At 43.0% G+C, this 17,276-nt stretch overlaps 1 long non-coding RNA gene across 2 annotated transcripts in view; it reads right to left on the reverse strand.

Annotated features, from left to right (window-relative positions):
- LOC103606712 overlaps positions 1-14,885 on the reverse strand; it is a 30,995-nt gene extending 16,110 nt beyond the window's left edge. Inside the window, exons 1-6 of one of the 2 annotated variants that reach the window (XR_551909.1) lie at positions 14,810-14,885; positions 13,486-13,567; positions 7,901-7,959; positions 7,590-7,789; positions 6,337-6,647; positions 950-1,261 (exon numbers count right to left, since the gene is read on the reverse strand). This is a non-coding gene — a long non-coding RNA (uncharacterized LOC103606712). The remainder of the gene's footprint in view (positions 1-949; positions 1,262-6,336; positions 6,648-7,589; positions 7,790-7,900; positions 7,960-13,485; positions 13,568-14,809) is intronic. The other variant, XR_551908.1, reaches the window with a different exon arrangement.
- Between the last annotated feature and the right edge of the window lie 2,391 nt (positions 14,886-17,276).

Raw genomic sequence — 17,276 nt, forward strand, 5'->3', positions numbered from 1 at the left:
GCAGTGGTGACAAGTTTTAACCTAAGAAGGTGTCCTCTGAGGGCAGCAGCAATAGGGGTGACCCCTGGCAAAAGCCGGGAACCTCCTCCCTCTGGCCCCCACAGGATGTGGCCACCAGCCCAAAGACCTTGTTCAGAGGAGAGCTGACTTGGCTGTGTCTTTCCTAAAGGGATCAGACGGGACTGCAGGCTGCTGTGGGCAGCAAACTAGGCAGCCCCACCCCATGACCATCGCTGTGCTCCAGAAAGGTCAGCTTGGCCTCTGCTGGCACTATGCAGGGAAAGCCAGATCCCATCTTTGTCCTCAAAACCTCAGGCACCAGACGCAGCTACACGTTGCTAAAACACTGGGAAATATCAACCTGGGAGGGAGAAATGGTTTCTTCCCCGGGAGAGATCTGCCCCAGGAATGCCCCCTGATCATAAGGGATCATTGCACTGCCCAGCTCATGGAAGGGCTGGGTCCGGAAGGCTCTCCCACCCTCAGACACCCACCGTGGAAGAGGCATGAGTTTCTCTGAACCTGTCCTGTTCTCTCCCAGCTCCTCACTGCTAGCTGGGCCCACTGTCGACCCGCTGTCTGCTCCTTCCTGCCTCCAATCTAGATCTGATCCCACCAGCCGAGGGGAGTAGGAGGGAACTGAACAACCCGAGGACAGAGGGCCGGGTCAAAGGCTCAGCTCTGTGGCCTTGGCCAGACTGCTTCCCTTCTCTAGGCCTCGGCCCCTTCACTCTGAAATTAGCTGGGATGGGGTGGGGGTGACTGATTTATGGCTAAGATCCTTTCAAGTTCTAACTTTCTGTAATTCAAAGTCTAGTGTTAGCTATCTTTGGCCCTCATCCTAGAAGGAAATGCCCGTGCAGAAGGCAGGAGTTGTTGCGGGCCCCACACAATGTCCAGAGCAAAACTTTAAAAGAGTCGGTACCCTCGGAGGTTTTGATCTTTTCACCTGAGATGAGCTCTGCCAGGAAAACACTGCCTTCATTTTCTCATTTTTGGTGCTGCTGATGTCACTGGAATGGGGAGTTCTCTAATAACTGCCGTAGTGACATCAGATGAGCATCTTCTGTCACGACTGTCTGGAGCCCACATTCGGGAGGAATAGTGAGGACTCTGGATGGCGCCACCGGCCACTGCTGCCTGGTAGCCCAGGGCTTGCGGAGCAGCTGTAACCAGGGGACGATTCGCATTTCATCTCTTCAGCACGGCATTTGGAGTGGAGATCCTGCCCCGTCCATCACCAGCAGAACCCAGCATGGGGCTAGAAATTGAGAAAGATGAGGAAGAAGGAAGAAAACCGTTGGAAGCTATGTGGAAGGAGACAGGTTCCTGCCCCACTCAGCCTCTTTCCAAGACACATCGTTTATAATAACTGTCCCCTTTCTCAAGTACCTGCCATGAGCCAGGCATGGTGCATGTCTTCAGTTATTATCAAAACCTCATAAGTGAGGCACCCTTGTCCCTAACAAATGATGTAACTGATGCTCAGAGAGGTTAAAGAGCTTGGCTGAGGAGGGTGCACCGCTAGAAAGAGCAGAGCCAGGACGCAAGCACGGTCTGATCTGAGCCCCGCATTCATGCATTTCACAGGACACTTCCCTGAGACTCAGTTAGTTCATCTGCAAATCGGGGTCAATACCTCACCTGATTTTGCATTGCTGTGTGAAACATGGAGCTAAACATCCAGGTGGGGAGGAGGGATGGATTGTGGGGGCAGATGGGATGGGATGGGCAGAAGGAGAGGGGGAAGGCTGCTGGGGAATGAGAGGCTCACTGGAAAATTCTGGCCAGCTCCCAGGCCCCTGGCCTCTATCATATCCCCTCCAGGCAAGTAGGAGAAGTGAGAACCAGAGAGTGGGGAGCGAGACTAAGCATGTGTCACCAGCGAGTCACTCAGTCACTGTCACAATCCCCCAGCACCAGAACTGAGGGGAGGAGAGAAGCAGAAGGAGCTGTCGGGAAAGAAGTCAGGAGAACCCAGGGTACCCTGTGCTGCCAGCCCCCGAGGCAGGGAAATGGGACCAGGGGAGAGTGGGGTTGAGTCCAGCGCTGGCACAGACGCCTTCATCTTCCCTAAAGGTCTCAGATTCAGACTTTTGTGCCTTCTTGCAATCTTGGGTCTCCCTGAAGACACCAGCAGAATGCTTATTTGGAGCATGAGCAATAACGTGTCTGGGAAGAGAACACTGGGACACAGATGTCCTGCTGAGACTGGTTTGGGAGACGGAGGAGGGGCAGGATTCCCTGTCAACTCAAGGCACAGTGAGCCTTGCCAGAAATGATACCCAGCCTCTTGGGGTCAAAGGGCAGGCTGTCCAAAACCCAGGGATATGAAGTGAGGGAGCAGAGTTGTTCTCTCCACTGGGATGTTGCAAAAGAGTAGGGACACTTACCCTCTGAAACAGTGTCCTTACAGGGTAGGATCAGCCATTTCCCTTACCCTGGAGGCGGTGTCTCTCATCCATCCTCCCATGGAGTGCAAACCAAGCTCAGTGCTCACAGGTGGAGGAGTGGCTAAGGTGGAAAGCAGGTGTAGAGGGCAGATCCCTGGGCCCAGAGTCAAGAGACCTGCATTCTAGTCCCAGCTCCGCCCCCAGATGTGTGATCTTGGGACCGTCACTCCCCTCCCTGGACTATTTCCTGGAACTGTAGAAGGAGGGGCTTGGTCCAGGCGTTCTTCAGATCCCTCGTTCGAGTGTTCTAGAAGTGGTAAGTCACACCAAGGCCATTCATGCCTTCATCAGCAAACATTTACCGAGGGCCCCTGCACCAGGCCTGGGACTGGATGCTCAGATACTTGGGTGAATCACAGGCCATCCTGCCCTCAGGGTGCCCGGGGGACAGTCTGTGCAAGGCCCACGGTATGAACAGACATGGTATGAGAACATGGAAAGGTGTGATTCATTCTGACAGGAGGTTGACTGAGAAGGTCTCACAGAGGAAGTGACATTTCAGTGGAGGCTCCGGGAGCGTGCAAGGTCCCTGGCCTGGCAGCTTGCACTGTCTGAGCTTCCTGACAGATCTACCAGTTCTCCCACCATGCTTGTCCTCCATGCTGGGGCTGAGGACCAACAGAGGGGTGCCATTAGAAGTCAGCTGTGTCGCACACCCATCATCCCACAGCGTCTCCTAAATACCAGTGCTGATCTAATTTATGCACCCTTACAGCCGTATTTTTGGGAACTGAAACTGCTTATTTTACACAGCAGATAACCCCCTAAATCATTTCCATTTGGTTCAAAATGCACTTTTGGGGGCAGCAAATATGAATTTCTAATTCCATTTTGCTGAGCGTCACAGTGAGGTGTGTCATGTGGAAAGGCTGAATGACTGTAGAGAGGAAGCCCTGACTGACCCTGGGATAGAATGTGCAGAGATAACCTGGACAGAGACCATCACAATTACACAGTAGCAAATACTCAGGCCATCCGATACTAACCAGTAATATCTGCTATGGCTCTAAGTTCTATTACAGCAAGAACTAATATTGATTGAACACTCATCCTGTGCCCGGCGCCATTCTGAGAACTTCACATTGTGGCATTTCACTAAGTTTCCCCACCACTCTGTGAGGCAGAGACTCCTGTGAAGCCATTTTACAGATGAAGAGACTGAGCGACTTGCCCAGAGCCTGTGTTCCTTGCCTGAGTTGTGGTTTAATGTGCCGCATGGTCTCTGTTCACATTTCATGAGCGAAGTTCAAGGTGGCCACTCACTTGAGATGATGCACATGTTGGAATCTTCCTGACTCAGAACACAGAACAAACAGAGGAGCTGCCATAAGCCACCCAGACCCTGAGAACTGTGCTCCGGAAGGCCGCCGCCGCAGTCAGGTCTGCACTGAGCAAGGTGCATGGTTCCAGCAGGCACCCATGCGGGACTTCGTGTCTGGGCAAACCTGGTCCCATGCAAGTCCATGATATGGCTCAAACACAGACCGATACCTTGCTTTCCAGCTCCACTTTGGGATCGGTTATTCCTGCTGAACATCCCCACCTTGGGTAGAATCAGGCTCCTGAGAAGCTGGCGGGACTAACCCAGTGCCGGAGCGGGGTGGGCAGGAGGTGGTGGAACTGACCAAGAATCCCAGCACCTGAGCTCCAGATGAGAAAATGGAGCTGTAACAAAGACATTATCCCAGCCCTTCGGGGCTAGAGCCCTAAGTTAGAGCCAGGGGAGATGAGGCAAGCACGAGTCAGTCATCTGACACAGGAGGACAAAGTGCAGGGGAATTTAAATACGTTTCTATTTTCTCTGGTCTCTGAGGATCCCTTAATGTTGCAGGGGGAAGTGCAGGAGGAGGAGGCGAGGAGCAGGAAAATCTCCACAAAGCAGAATTGGCCTTTGGCCATGAGGAGATGGCCCCCTGTAGGATATGTTCAGGGGTACAAGGAAGCTTCCCGCACCCCAAAATGTCAGAGCTTCTTTCCTTTGTCTGAAAGATTGTTCCTGCTGAAATGCAAATTCCTAGAGAACGGCAATGTTAAACCGTGTCAGTCATTTACACCGCTGTCTGACAGAGCCCATAACTGCAGAAAATGGGAGTGGGGAAGGGCTTCTGGGATATCTGGATTCAGCGCACTCCCATTTCGTGCAAGAGGGTAGGACGATCTAGCTCACAAGGCAAGACAGGGATCAAGCTGGGCTCTCTCCAGTCCTAATCTGGTCCTGCAAGTCAGACGCCGCAGACTCGCATGTGGAAGGGGTGACTAGCAGTGCAAGGTACAGTGCAGTGGTGCTGGTGATGGAGACTGGAGAAGAGAGAGCAGCCTGGGCTGGGCCCACCAGGGAAGGCACCCACAGGAGGTGAGGCTGCAGCTGAAACTTGAAGGGTGGCAGGCATTCAGATTTGGATGGGCAGGGGATTCTCATGGGCAGGATGAAGTCAGACCATGGAACCTGAACCGGCAGGCTTAGACATTGGGCAGTATCCCGTCGGAGCCAGGGAAGGCACCTGAGCAGAGGAGTAATGAGGTAAAGGGAGTATTTACGACCTGCCCAGCAGAGGGGTGCACGGAAAGAATTGGACGGGGGGAAGGTCAGAAGTGAGGAGACTCAGCGGTGAGAGGTCTGGTGACAGAAGATGCACTGGAAATGGGTTGGGATGGAGCAGTAAAGGGCAGGGGTCCCAAGACTGTCCAGGCCCCACAAAGCAGTGTGGTGAGGAGAAAGGCCAGGATTTCTTGAGTTAGAAAGCCACCTGGTCACTGGGTGACCTTACGTAACTCACTCCATGTCTCTGGGTCCCAGTGTTCTCATCTGTAAAATGGGAATGCTAATGGTAATAGTAAAAATGAGAATAGTAATGTCCCTGCCTCTTGTACTAAGTTGTTGCGAGAAGGAAATGAGATCATGACATGAGAGCACTCTGAAAAGGGCAAAGGGCTGTGCACATCCATCTGTCCTCTTTCGCCCTTGGAAATCAATATTGAAAAGTTTCATGTTCGCACCACCCAGGCTCCTTCACCTTCAACCTTATTACTTCAAGGTACAAACAGAAAACATTTCTTCCCAGCACACAGGTGTAAACTTACCGAGCTGCCGGCAAGCACAGGTCACTAGTGCTGGCCTCCTGGGCCACCCTGCCCTTTCCGGGCTCCACCCTGATGCCCTGAGGGCTGCAGAGATCTATGCCCCAGCAGAACACAGCACACTGGCCAGGTCACCCCAGCAGGAAAGCTCGATCCCAGCCAGCCCCAGAGATGGAGGTCCTGACTTTGGGGCAGGGCCCTGTGGGGTTTTTCCTCTCCCTCGCAGTCTGGTACTCTGGTTTTCACTCAGTAGGCCTGAGGGTCCCCTCACTGTCTGACCAAGCACAAGCAACTCTCTCTCTTCCTCCCCACATGCTTGCCCCAGCATCCTTAGGCATAACCATTTAATTTATTTATATTTATGAAAACTCCAACTATGTCAATGCACTTTCATGTGCATTTTAGTAATTACTGATAAGGTGGAGGAAAGAAGAGGGTTACGTGGGCTCTAAAAACTGGCTCATCCTTCTTTCTACCAGCTGAGGTCATCGGGGACCCAGTGCGAGGAAAATGCCTTTGTTGGTGCACTAATTGCTGAGTCTGTATCTGACTCTGCCTTCCACAGTCCCAGCTCAGTGTTTCTCCAAAGGACGGGTAATGGTTTTATGGTTTCAAACCACACTACAGCCCCAGATCCCACTGGACTTGTAAATGGATATGAGCCCAACATCAACAAAGCAGCAGCTGAAATGAAATTAGACACCGAGTCCTAAAGAAACTAGGCTGTGATTCTCACAGTAAATGGAAACACGTCTCCTTTCTGCAAGTCCCAGATACCTGTCCAGTCCCCTGAACTCATACCTACCTATCTCCTCAAAATGCGCTTCTTCTTACTAGATTCAGAGATCCATACCCATGCTCGTGAGTTTCTGCCTCTATGAGAACTGTATTCCTGACTTAAATATTCCAATCCAGGTAGACAGTTCAGTGGAGGTGGTGGTGCTGGCATCCATGGTGCCCCTGCAGGTCCACCAGGCTGATTATATAGTGGCTGACTTTGGACAAAAAAGCCGGCTGGTCCAGCACCTGAATAGCTGGCTGGTAGAACTGGATAGCCAGGCTGGGGTCCAGGGTAGCCAGGCTGGGGTCCAGGGTAGCCAGTAAGTCCTGGAGGTCCTGAAATAGAAAGAAATGAAATAATTTGTAATTAAACAGAAAAATGGAAATGTAAACCATTTAAGGATTACCCCGGGTATCTACAAACTGACCTCTCAGCTTAGAAATCCTTTATCTGAGAAGCTTACAGGGTATTTTTATCTTTCATAAATTTTCCAGTGGGTTCCTACCCACTTGTATTTTGAGGGTGGTAGGTGTGAATAGAGTTGGCCTACAGCCTTACCCTTACTGTTGAAAACTCAGTTGGAAAAGAGAAAGAAAATCTATGATCTAGAGTCACCCACATAAAGACTTGGCATGTCTTCAATTAAAAGCGAGATGGCACTAGGTAGAAGGCACAGAGTAAAGGCTTTGAGCCAGAACTTCTTGGACCAAAGCACCTTGTAAGAAAATGATAATTCTGGAATTCCGACAAATGACATCTCAGATGTATAGAAAGAACTAGGGATGGTTTTGCCCATCCTCCCCAAGGGATATTTGGCAAGGTCTAGAAGCTATTTGTCTCAACTGGAGGGGAGGGTGATGCTGGAATTTGGTGGGCAGAGGCCAGGGATGCTGCTTAATATCCTAAATGCCCAGAACGACTAGAACCCAGAAAACAAAGAATTGTCCATCCCAAAATATTACAGTGGCAATGCTGAGAAGACTCGGTGTAAAAGTAAAGCATGTCCCAGACACTTCTGGGTTAACAGTTTGCCTGTTAACAGTTAATCCATCGTGTATTCCTATCCTAAGTCCCTCTACATAAAAAAATGAAAAAGAAAAAAACTATTTTGATATTTAGGTTAGATTTTTAAATTTCATAATTTAACCACCCTGTGCACTTTGCAATACATAATTCGAAAAACAAGGAAGGCAAAAAGTTATAAAAAGCAAAATTCTTTTAAGTAATTACTAAGCAGAGTAGAGGAAGAAATTTAATAAGTCTATATTTTATATTACCTGTAAATGTGTGATTGCAATGAAGCTTCATAAGTTTATTTGTATAGTCCACAGAGTAGCAATTCCATATGAATAGAATATAATTTCAAAGAACTGTGTTCCACAATACTTTAGCATTAAAGGCCATGAAAAATTTAATACTTAGAATGGACAATTATAAATACTTTTAAATGGGAAATTTATGACAAAATTGATGCATCCTAAAAAAATAAGACAAAGAAAAACAGATTAAACCTCATAGTAATGCTTTTTACATGAAGCTTTTATAATTTATTATTTTTATAATGAATAAATATTTATAGATTATCTACCATATGTGAGTACAGCTATCAGTGAGTCAACCTGCTCTCAGGGAGTTTATTGCCAATTTCTGAAAGACAAAAAATAAATTTTAAAAGATTTTAGACTGGCACGATGGAGAAAACGGGTGTAGGAGATGGCAGGGTGCAAGCAGTTACATTAGTACACATACACTTTATATTGAGATCTAAAAGATGAGACGGAAAAAGCTTTATCTGAAGATCTGGTGAGAAATGCTCCAGGAGGAAGGAAAAGCAAATGCAAACCCCCTGACTCCAGGAATGATTTGGCCTTTTGTGAGAAACATCATGAGAGAGAGGAAGAATGGGAACAACTACCCCAAAAGGACAAGTGACAGTCCATCTAGGGAGGCCCTTAGTGAGGGGTTTGGATTTGATCCCAAGTGTGACTGGCAGGCACTGGAGGATCTGAAGCAAAGGGCTGCATTCCATGATCTCATGTATGTCTTAAAAAGTTTTTAGAACTGCTGAGCATTGGAATTTACAATGAGAAACAAAGATGCAACCCTTGCCTCATTGTTTAACAGGAGAGAACTTTATACTCACCCTATCTAGAGGGCAATAAACAAGTGTGATTAGTTGATTAATAAGAATTGGAGACAAGTGATTTGAAGTAAGGAGCCAGGCATTTATGACTCCATAGGCCAAAGGTGGCTGCTGACATGTGGAGAGGGAAGGGAAGGAGCAGGTGCAGCCCCCTGGAGGACCAGCTTCCAACTGAGACCTGACGGGTGCAGAGAAGTTGACAGGCTGGGCACGTAAAGAGCATTGCAGAGAGAAGTCCTGGGATCGTAACAAACACAGACCTTTAACAATCTGAAAAATGGCCAGTCTGGCCGAACAGTAGAGAGGCGGCTCAAGGCAGTTAAAATGGGAGCAGGGAAAAGGCTCCCTGGGCCTGGTTTTGGCCTTCATCCTAAAAGTAATGATAAGCCGATAAGCTCGGGGCTGAGCATTGTCTCTGACATGAATAGATTTAGATTTTTAATGATCACTGGATTCAGTACAGAGGCCAGATCACAGGGAAAGCCAGTGGGGATATAGAGATACGAGTTAATTGGTTACATTATTAACATCATAATACTTCCATTTATATAAAGCCCAACTGATTTAACATATAATCAATACATTAGCAAATACTTGTCATTTATTATTTGCAAAGCATTGTTGTTGGGAAAAATAGGAAAATGTCAGGGCCCTTCGGATGTTCAGAGTCTTGCCAATCATTTGCTGTAAAGATCCTCAGGTGTTCCCTGTTACTACTTAATGTAAGCTGTGTATGGGCACCCAGGCGTCCAGGGTTGTGGACTTATGTGTAAAAGACTAACAGCTCTACTCCACAGTGTTTCTCAGAACTCTCAGAGAAGCCACTAGGACAGTTACTTCTAGATCTGAATAAAACCCATTCATTTTTCTATACCTACAGCTCCCAGAACCTTTTTTTTTTTTTTACCTAGCACATAGACCAGCATGTGGAGGGTTTCTAACCCAATCTGTGCAACAGACTCGAGGTGTCTGTAAGCCCTAGCTTTACAATTGTGCTCAGCATTTTATATATGCTCTCACTCATTTGTGTGTGTGTGTGTGCGTGTCTGTGTGTGTGTCTGTGTGGCTGGCTGGTACGGGGATCTGAACCTTTGACCTTGGTGTCATCAACACTGTACTGTAACCAACTGACCTAACCGGCCAGCCTTTATACTCTCATTTAATCTCCAAAGCAACCTAAATAGAAAAATATCATCCCCAATTATAGATAAGAAAACAGACTTTGAGGTACTGCAACTTGTCTAAGACAACCATACAACCAATAATTACAGATGGCAGAACTTGAAGCCTGATCCAAACTCTCTATGTCTCAGTTAACTAATAGTATTCACCTTATAAGAGTGTTCTGAGGAATAAATGAGTTAATCCACATTAATTCCACATTTGAAACAATGCCCAAAGCACAGTAAACTCTCAATCTTAATTTATCCTTATTGTTAGCATCATTGTGATCTTAAGAACTGGACTCGAGATACAAAATCAAGCTATTTTTCTAGCAAACTCTCAAGTTTGTAACTGAATTTCATTATGGACACCTACTTTTAATTAGCTATTGGGTGGATTAAATCATTCTCTAAGTACCTTGGATGAATATTATAGACTTGCTAATAATTCTCTAAACACCAACCCTATAAGAACATAGAGCACAGGTTCTCAACCCTGGCTTCTCAGTAGAATCAGCTGGAGTATTACAAAATTACCAGTCTCTGAGTTCTACTACCAGAGGTGCTGATTTAGTTTTTCTGGGATCATGACCTGGCACTACTATTTTTAATTGCTTCTGGGTGATACTGGTGAAGCCATGGTTCGAGGCAGTTAAAAATGGGAGCAGGGAAAAGGCTCCCTGGGCCTGGTTTTGGCCTTCGTCCTAAAAGTAATGATAAGCCGATAAGCTCGGGGCTGAGCATTGTCTCTGACATGAATAGATAAGGCAGTTAAAATGGGAGCAGGGAAAAGGCTCCCTGGGCCTGGTTTTGGCCTTCATCCTAAAAGTAATGATAAGCCGATAAGCTCGGGGCTGAGCATTGTCTCTGACATGAATAGATTTAGATTTTTAATGATCACTGGATTCAGTACAGAGGCCAGATCACAGGGAAAGCCAGTGGGGATATAGAGATACGAGTTAATTGGTTACATTATTAACATCATAATACTTCCATTTATATAAAGCCCAACTGATTTAACATATGACCAATATATTAGCAAATACTTGTCATTTATTATTTGCAAAGCATTGTTGTTGGGAAAAATAGGAAAATGTCAGGGCCCTTCGGATGTTCAGAGTCTTGCCAATCATTTGCTGTAAAGATCCTCAGGTGTTCCCTGTTACTACTTAATGTAAGCTGTGTATGGGCACCCAGGCGTCCAGGGTTGTGGACTTATGTGTAAAAGACTAACAGCTCTGGTCCACAGTGCTGCTCAGAACTCTCAGAGAAGCCACTGGGACAGTTGCTCCTAGATCTGAATAAAAGCCATTCATTTTTCTATACCTACAGCTCCCAGAACCTTTTTTTTTTTTTTACCTAGCACATAGACCAGCATGTGGAGGGTTTCTAACCCAATCTGTGCAACAGACTCGAGGTGTCTGTAAGCCCTAGCTTTACAATTGTGCTCAGCATTTTATATATGCTCTCACTCATTTGTGTGTGTGTGTGTGCGTGTCTGTGTGTGTGTCTGTGTGGCTGGCTGGTACGGGGATCTGAACCTTTGACCTTGGTGTCATCAACACTGTACTGTAACCAACTGACCTAACCGGCCAGCCTTTATACTCTCATTTAATCTCCAAAGCAACCTAAATAGAAAAATATCATCCCCAATTATAGATAAGAAAACAGACTTTGAGGTACTGCAACTTGTCTAAGACAACCATACAACCAATAATTACAGATGGCAGAACTTGAAGCCTGATCCAAACTCTCTATGTCTCAGTTAACTAATAGTATTCACCTTATAAGAGTGTTCTGAGGAATAAATGAGTTAATCCACATTAATTCCACATTTGAAACAATGCCCAAAGCACAGTAAACTCTCAATCTTAATTTATCCTTATTGTTAGCATCATTGTGATCTTAAGAACTGGACTCGAGATACAAAATCAAGCTATTTTTCTAGCAAACTCTCAAGTTTGTAACTGAATTTCATTATGGACACCTACTTTTAATTAGCTATTGGGTGGATTAAATCATTCTCTAAGTACCTTTGATGAATATTATAGACTTGCTAATAATTCTCTAAACACCAACCCTATAAGAACATAGAGCACAGGTTCTCAACCCTGGCTTCTCAGTAGAATCAGCTGGAGTATTACAAAATTACCAGTCTCTGAGTTCTACTACCAGAGGTGCTGATTTAGTTTTTCTGGGATCATGACCTGGCACTACTATTTTTAATTGCTTCTGGGTGATACTGGTGAAGCCATGGTTGAGAACTACCACCTTAGGTCCTTGGAGCTTATCTAGCTCATATTTTAACTGCAAACATTTGGATGAGATCCAGAACCTGCTGGAAGGTTTCTGGATAGAAAATTAAACAGGTCATTTAGCTGAGAACTACCACCTTAGGTCCTTGGAGCTTATCTAGCTCATATTTTAACTGCAAACATCTGGATGAGATCCAGAACCTGCTGGAAGGTTTCTGGATAGAAAATTAAACAGGTCATTTAGCTCCCAAGCAGTTTAGTTTGCTTGGAGAAGAAAACAAAATGGTTACACCCTTCTGACAAACCACTTTCTCTTTGATCCTAAATACCCAGGATGCTCTTTCAAGATGTGGGTAGCCTGCCTACTTGGAAATCTGGGCACATGTTAACATGGACTTTGCCATTTGTAAAGTTCTAGTAATTTTGATAAACTTCATTGTCTAAATCAAAATCTCTAGATTCTTTTATGCATTGGTTCAAAAGAAAAAAGTACTCTCTACTATGTAGTGATATGACTCAATTACTTCTCTTAGAAATGCAAGGCATGAATCAACACGTATATAAAAATAAAGCTGTCACATATGTTACAAACAAAGTGAGCAGGACTGAAGCCATGTTGGGACCTAAAACTACGTGGGCTCTAAAAGATTTCAAAAGGACACAGGTGTTTTCTTGGCATGCATTTCTCTGAGTTCCCTTTTCTCCCATGGTTATTTGATATTTTGACCTTGGTTGTAGGGAAAGATGACATTATTTACATGATGTAAAGTTGTTTTCCAGCCAGCCTGGAGCTGCAGGTTTGCACATACTATCCAGACTTTGGGCAACCAAGGAAGACATCAATAAAGCTATGCAGATTCCATCCCTCCAGAAGGACCTGAGACAACAGCAGGATGGGAGCAGAAACCAGATGGGACCTTGGGGAGACCCTGCACCTGGCTCCTTGCACAGAACCCCTGTGGCTCATGTCCTCCCTCTTGCTTTTCATTTCCCATGATCCATTCCCTCAACCCTCTCTTTAAAAACTCCTCAGTAAACCTGAGACTGTGAGATGGCTTTAGTCTGGCCGTCCTCCTTCAGGTGTACCCGAGAGATGCTTTACCTCAGGTCACCAGCATTTCTGAATAAAAGTGGACTTCCATTCTCATCAACATTTGACTTTTGAGTGGCTTGTTTTTGAAAGGGGGAAGGCAGCCAGACTTGTGCCAGGTAACAATGTGACTCACAAACACCCCGCGATAAATCTCCTGTGATTACACGGTCACAATTTTCAGAACAGATGGAGGATCAATAAAATATTTTACCTAACATCTGTATTTGGGGGCTTAATAGATGTGCAGCCTTGTATTTCATTTGCTAAATGTGAACTCACAACTGTTTTTATTTGCTCTCCTTTATGCCTTTACTTTCCTCTATAAATAAAAATTACTTTCACGGAAAATATGTAGTTAAATTTAAAAAAAAAAAACCAAGAACAGCTAAGCTACCAACATTTCATTAATGTAAAAAAGAACTACAAAAAAGACACACATTCCCTTTCTCTCTCTCTTTCACTCTCTCAGCACTATCAATTGGTTTATTTTAATTTTTCTCCTTTAATCAAATATTTTACCTTGAAATGCAGCCGATGGATACTTAAGGGGGATGCCCAGCTGGCAAAACTTTTCCTGAGTGAGAAGCATTCACTTGCATGTCTGCAATTCAAGGAGAGGTAAATACATGTCTGCTTCAATAAAATAAATATTTTTTTAAAATACATTGTCCTTAGATAATTTTCACTTGTGTGGTTTTATACTGCAGTGAAATAGGTAAACTATATTCTTCACTCAACATAAGCTGTACCTGTTATCAGAGCTAACTTGTGGTATAATCCTGTCTCAAACAAATTCCCTGTTAAATAAAATAAGACAGCCTCTGAGTTACTGGGGCTGAATTCCTAATTTTTTAAATATGCCTAATAAGTATGCAACTATATACATAGACACATACAATTATATATACAAAACTAAAGAGTTAAAAGGTGACTAATAACCATACCCAAATGGCTATTTCTAAATTGAGTTAAAGCATCTTAAAGGTTGTAGCAAATAAAACTGCCTAATTTTATACAAATTTACATTTAAAAAGCTTTAATTGAGATTTATAAATAAAATTAAATCAATATAGCAGTCATTAAGAAAAGATCATAAAACTTCAAATGAGGAAAGCAAGAGGCCTGGTCCTGAAAATTATCTAATATATCTAGAAGGCTGACATGGTAGTGAGGGATAATTTTTGTTGTTGTTTTTATCTCAACAAAAATAAAAGAGAAAATAAAGACCATTTCAGAAAAATAGGATTTGATTTTTGATATTTTCCCTGATATGTAGTGTTTTTCTCTTCAGAAACTTAACATTTCATAAGACAAAGTTTTTCATTATATGCTTGATAAATATTCATCTTACTTAGAATTTTCTTGAGTAAAAAAAAGCAAAAGCCAGAACATAATGATTGGTATTATTTAAACCTATACACATGTGTATGTTGTGAAATATACATCAGGGTGTGTATCTAAGGATTTTATTTCAATAAACTGACATTAAATTCATTATCTGTTAATTAGTATTACTTCAATAATATTTATGTATATAAAATGCACAGAGAAAAGATAAAACTGTTCTGGATGGAATACAGTACACATTACATAACATATTTCCCAATAAGCCTAAAATTTCTATAGTTTCTCTAAGGATTTCTTATTTTTAATAAAAAAAATAGTGTCACTGGATATTTCTGTACATCTTTTCAATAGTCAAAATACTGAACTAGACATTAGATCCTGGAGCATAAACACAATATAAATATATATATTTTTGAAACAGAATGAAACATTATGACAAATAATAAGCTAATGACAAATTTAATATTATAGGGATAAATGTAAACACTTTACTTACTTTGTTCATCCATGATTTAAATAGTTCTGAAAGAGAAGAACATAAAGACACATCATACCAAAATGTTTGGAATACGGCACAAGCAGTACTAAGAGGGAAGGTAATTGCAGTCAATCCTTCATCATAAGAATAGAAAAGTTTCAAATAAACAACCTAACACTACAACTCAAAGAACTAGAAAAATAAGAACAATTCAATCCCCAAAATAGTAGGTGGAAAAAAATAATTAAGATCAGAGCAGAACTAAATGAAATAGAGACCCAGAAAATGATACAAAAGATCAATAAATCACCTACTATTAATGTATTAGGACCTATCTCCTTCTTCAGGTCTGAGAGTGTTTGCTTGATATATCTGGGTGCTCCAGTATTGGGTGCATACCTGTTTATGACTGTTATGTCTTCTAGCTGGATAGTTCCCTTTATCATTATATAATGGCCTTCTTTGTCTGTTTTAATGGTTTTTAGTTTAAAGTCTATTTTGTCCGATATAAGAATAGCTACTCCTGCTCATTTTTGGTTTCCATTTGTATGGTATATCATTTTCTATCCCTTCACTTTTAGTCTATGTGTGTCTTTACAGGTGAGGTGGGTCTCTTGAAGACAGCATATACTTGGGTCTAGCTTTTTAATCCAGTCAGTTAATCTGTGTCTTTTGAATGGGGAGTTTAGTCCATTCACATTTAGAGTAGTTATTGAGAAGTGTTGTTTAATTCCTGTCATTTAATTGCTATTTAGGTGGTTTAAATATCCTTTGATCATTATTTCCCTTTTTATTTCTCTTGAAGTTGAGGGGATAGGGGGAGGAGTAGGGAGGCTGGGGGATAATTAGAAGAGGACAAAGGGTACAAAAGCAATTTCTGGTAATGGATATGTCCCCAATATGAATCTGGCCCCCACGTCATGGGCAGAAGGGGGGATAACCAGCTTTGTATTTCATGAATATTTGAAATAAATAAAAAATAAATAAATAAATAAAAATTTTTAAAAAGATCAATAAAACAGAAGTTGGTTTTTTGAGAAAAATAAAATAGACAAACCATTAGCTAGGCTAACTAGAAAAAGAAGAGAGAAGACCCAAATAACCAAAATCAGAAGTGAAAAGGGAGACATTACAGCCTATACCACAGAAATACAAAGAATCATTACAGACTATTATAAACAATTCTACACCAACAAATTTGAAAATCTGGAGGAAATGGATAAATTTTTGGACACCTATAGTCTACCAAGACCAAACCAAGGAGAAACAGAAAACCTGAACAAACCACTAACAAGCAATGAGGGTGAAGCAGTAATCAGCAGTCTCCCAACAAAGAAAAGCCCAGGACCAGATGGTTTTACTGCTGAATTCTACTAGACCATCAAAGAGGAATTAATATCAATTCTATTCAAATTGTTCCAAATAATTGAAACTGAGGCCATTCTCTCAAACTCATTCTAAAGGCCAGCATCACCCTGATACCAAAACAAGACAAAAACACAACAAAAATAGAAAACTACAGACCAATATCTCTGATGAACATAGATACATGTAGAATCCATTAATATGGATTCTTTATCATCATCTAATTGAGTAGCGTTATTTAATTGGTTCCAGTTTTTTAATAATACAAACAGTTCTCTGAATTTCCTTGTGTCTTCGTACAACTAATTTTGTCAGGAAAATCCACAGAATGGAATTGCACTGCCAAATGACTGCAGGACTTAGACTCAGAAGTATTAATTTAGGCAAATAAGAAACCCTCTGAGCCTTGGTCTCCTTACCTGAGAAAGAGATAAATGTCTGTGCCCTGTGGCATTTGAGTTTATGATGTGATAACACAGATAAAGTTCAAGAGCAGGAGCAAAACCATGATCAGGAATAAAGAGCTCATATCCCAACAAGCAGAAAACTCTCATATATGCATTTTCCAAGTTTTCTACAAAAGCATGTATTCCTTGTATTATAAAACAAGATTGAAATCAAATAACAAAATCAAGGACTGATGCTTTAAAAGAAGCACAGACATAAAAGCTCTATGGAAAGACAAATGCCAGATTCCAGTCCCCCTTGATAGGTGTAGGAGCATGACACCTGACTGGAGACTCCCAATCCCAGCCGACACCTCCCCCCTTACTGATCTCACCTACCTGACTTCCAGGTATGAATGTCATTGTACTCTCCTGATAAAGAAAGTGATGTAGTGTCCAGCAATCATACTCCAAGAACTCAACACCTACAGCTTCACTGTTAGAGAATACTCATTCATTTCAGACATCTTTGAATAGGTATGGAGATACACACATATATATGTGAATAGGTATGGAGACATACATACATATACATGTATATGACATTTCTGTTGCCTTCCCTACTGGACATCGCCATGGCTGAAAAAAATAACCAGGTAGAGATCACCTGGGTAGTCCACCTCCTATGTTTACACATAGGCACATGGCAGAGACAGAAAATGCAAGTCCTTTGG

The sequence above is a fragment of the Galeopterus variegatus genome, unplaced genomic scaffold (assembly GCF_000696425.1).
Source record: "Galeopterus variegatus unplaced genomic scaffold, G_variegatus-3.0.2 Scaffold6794, whole genome shotgun sequence".
NCBI lineage: Eukaryota > Metazoa > Chordata > Mammalia > Dermoptera > Cynocephalidae > Galeopterus > Galeopterus variegatus.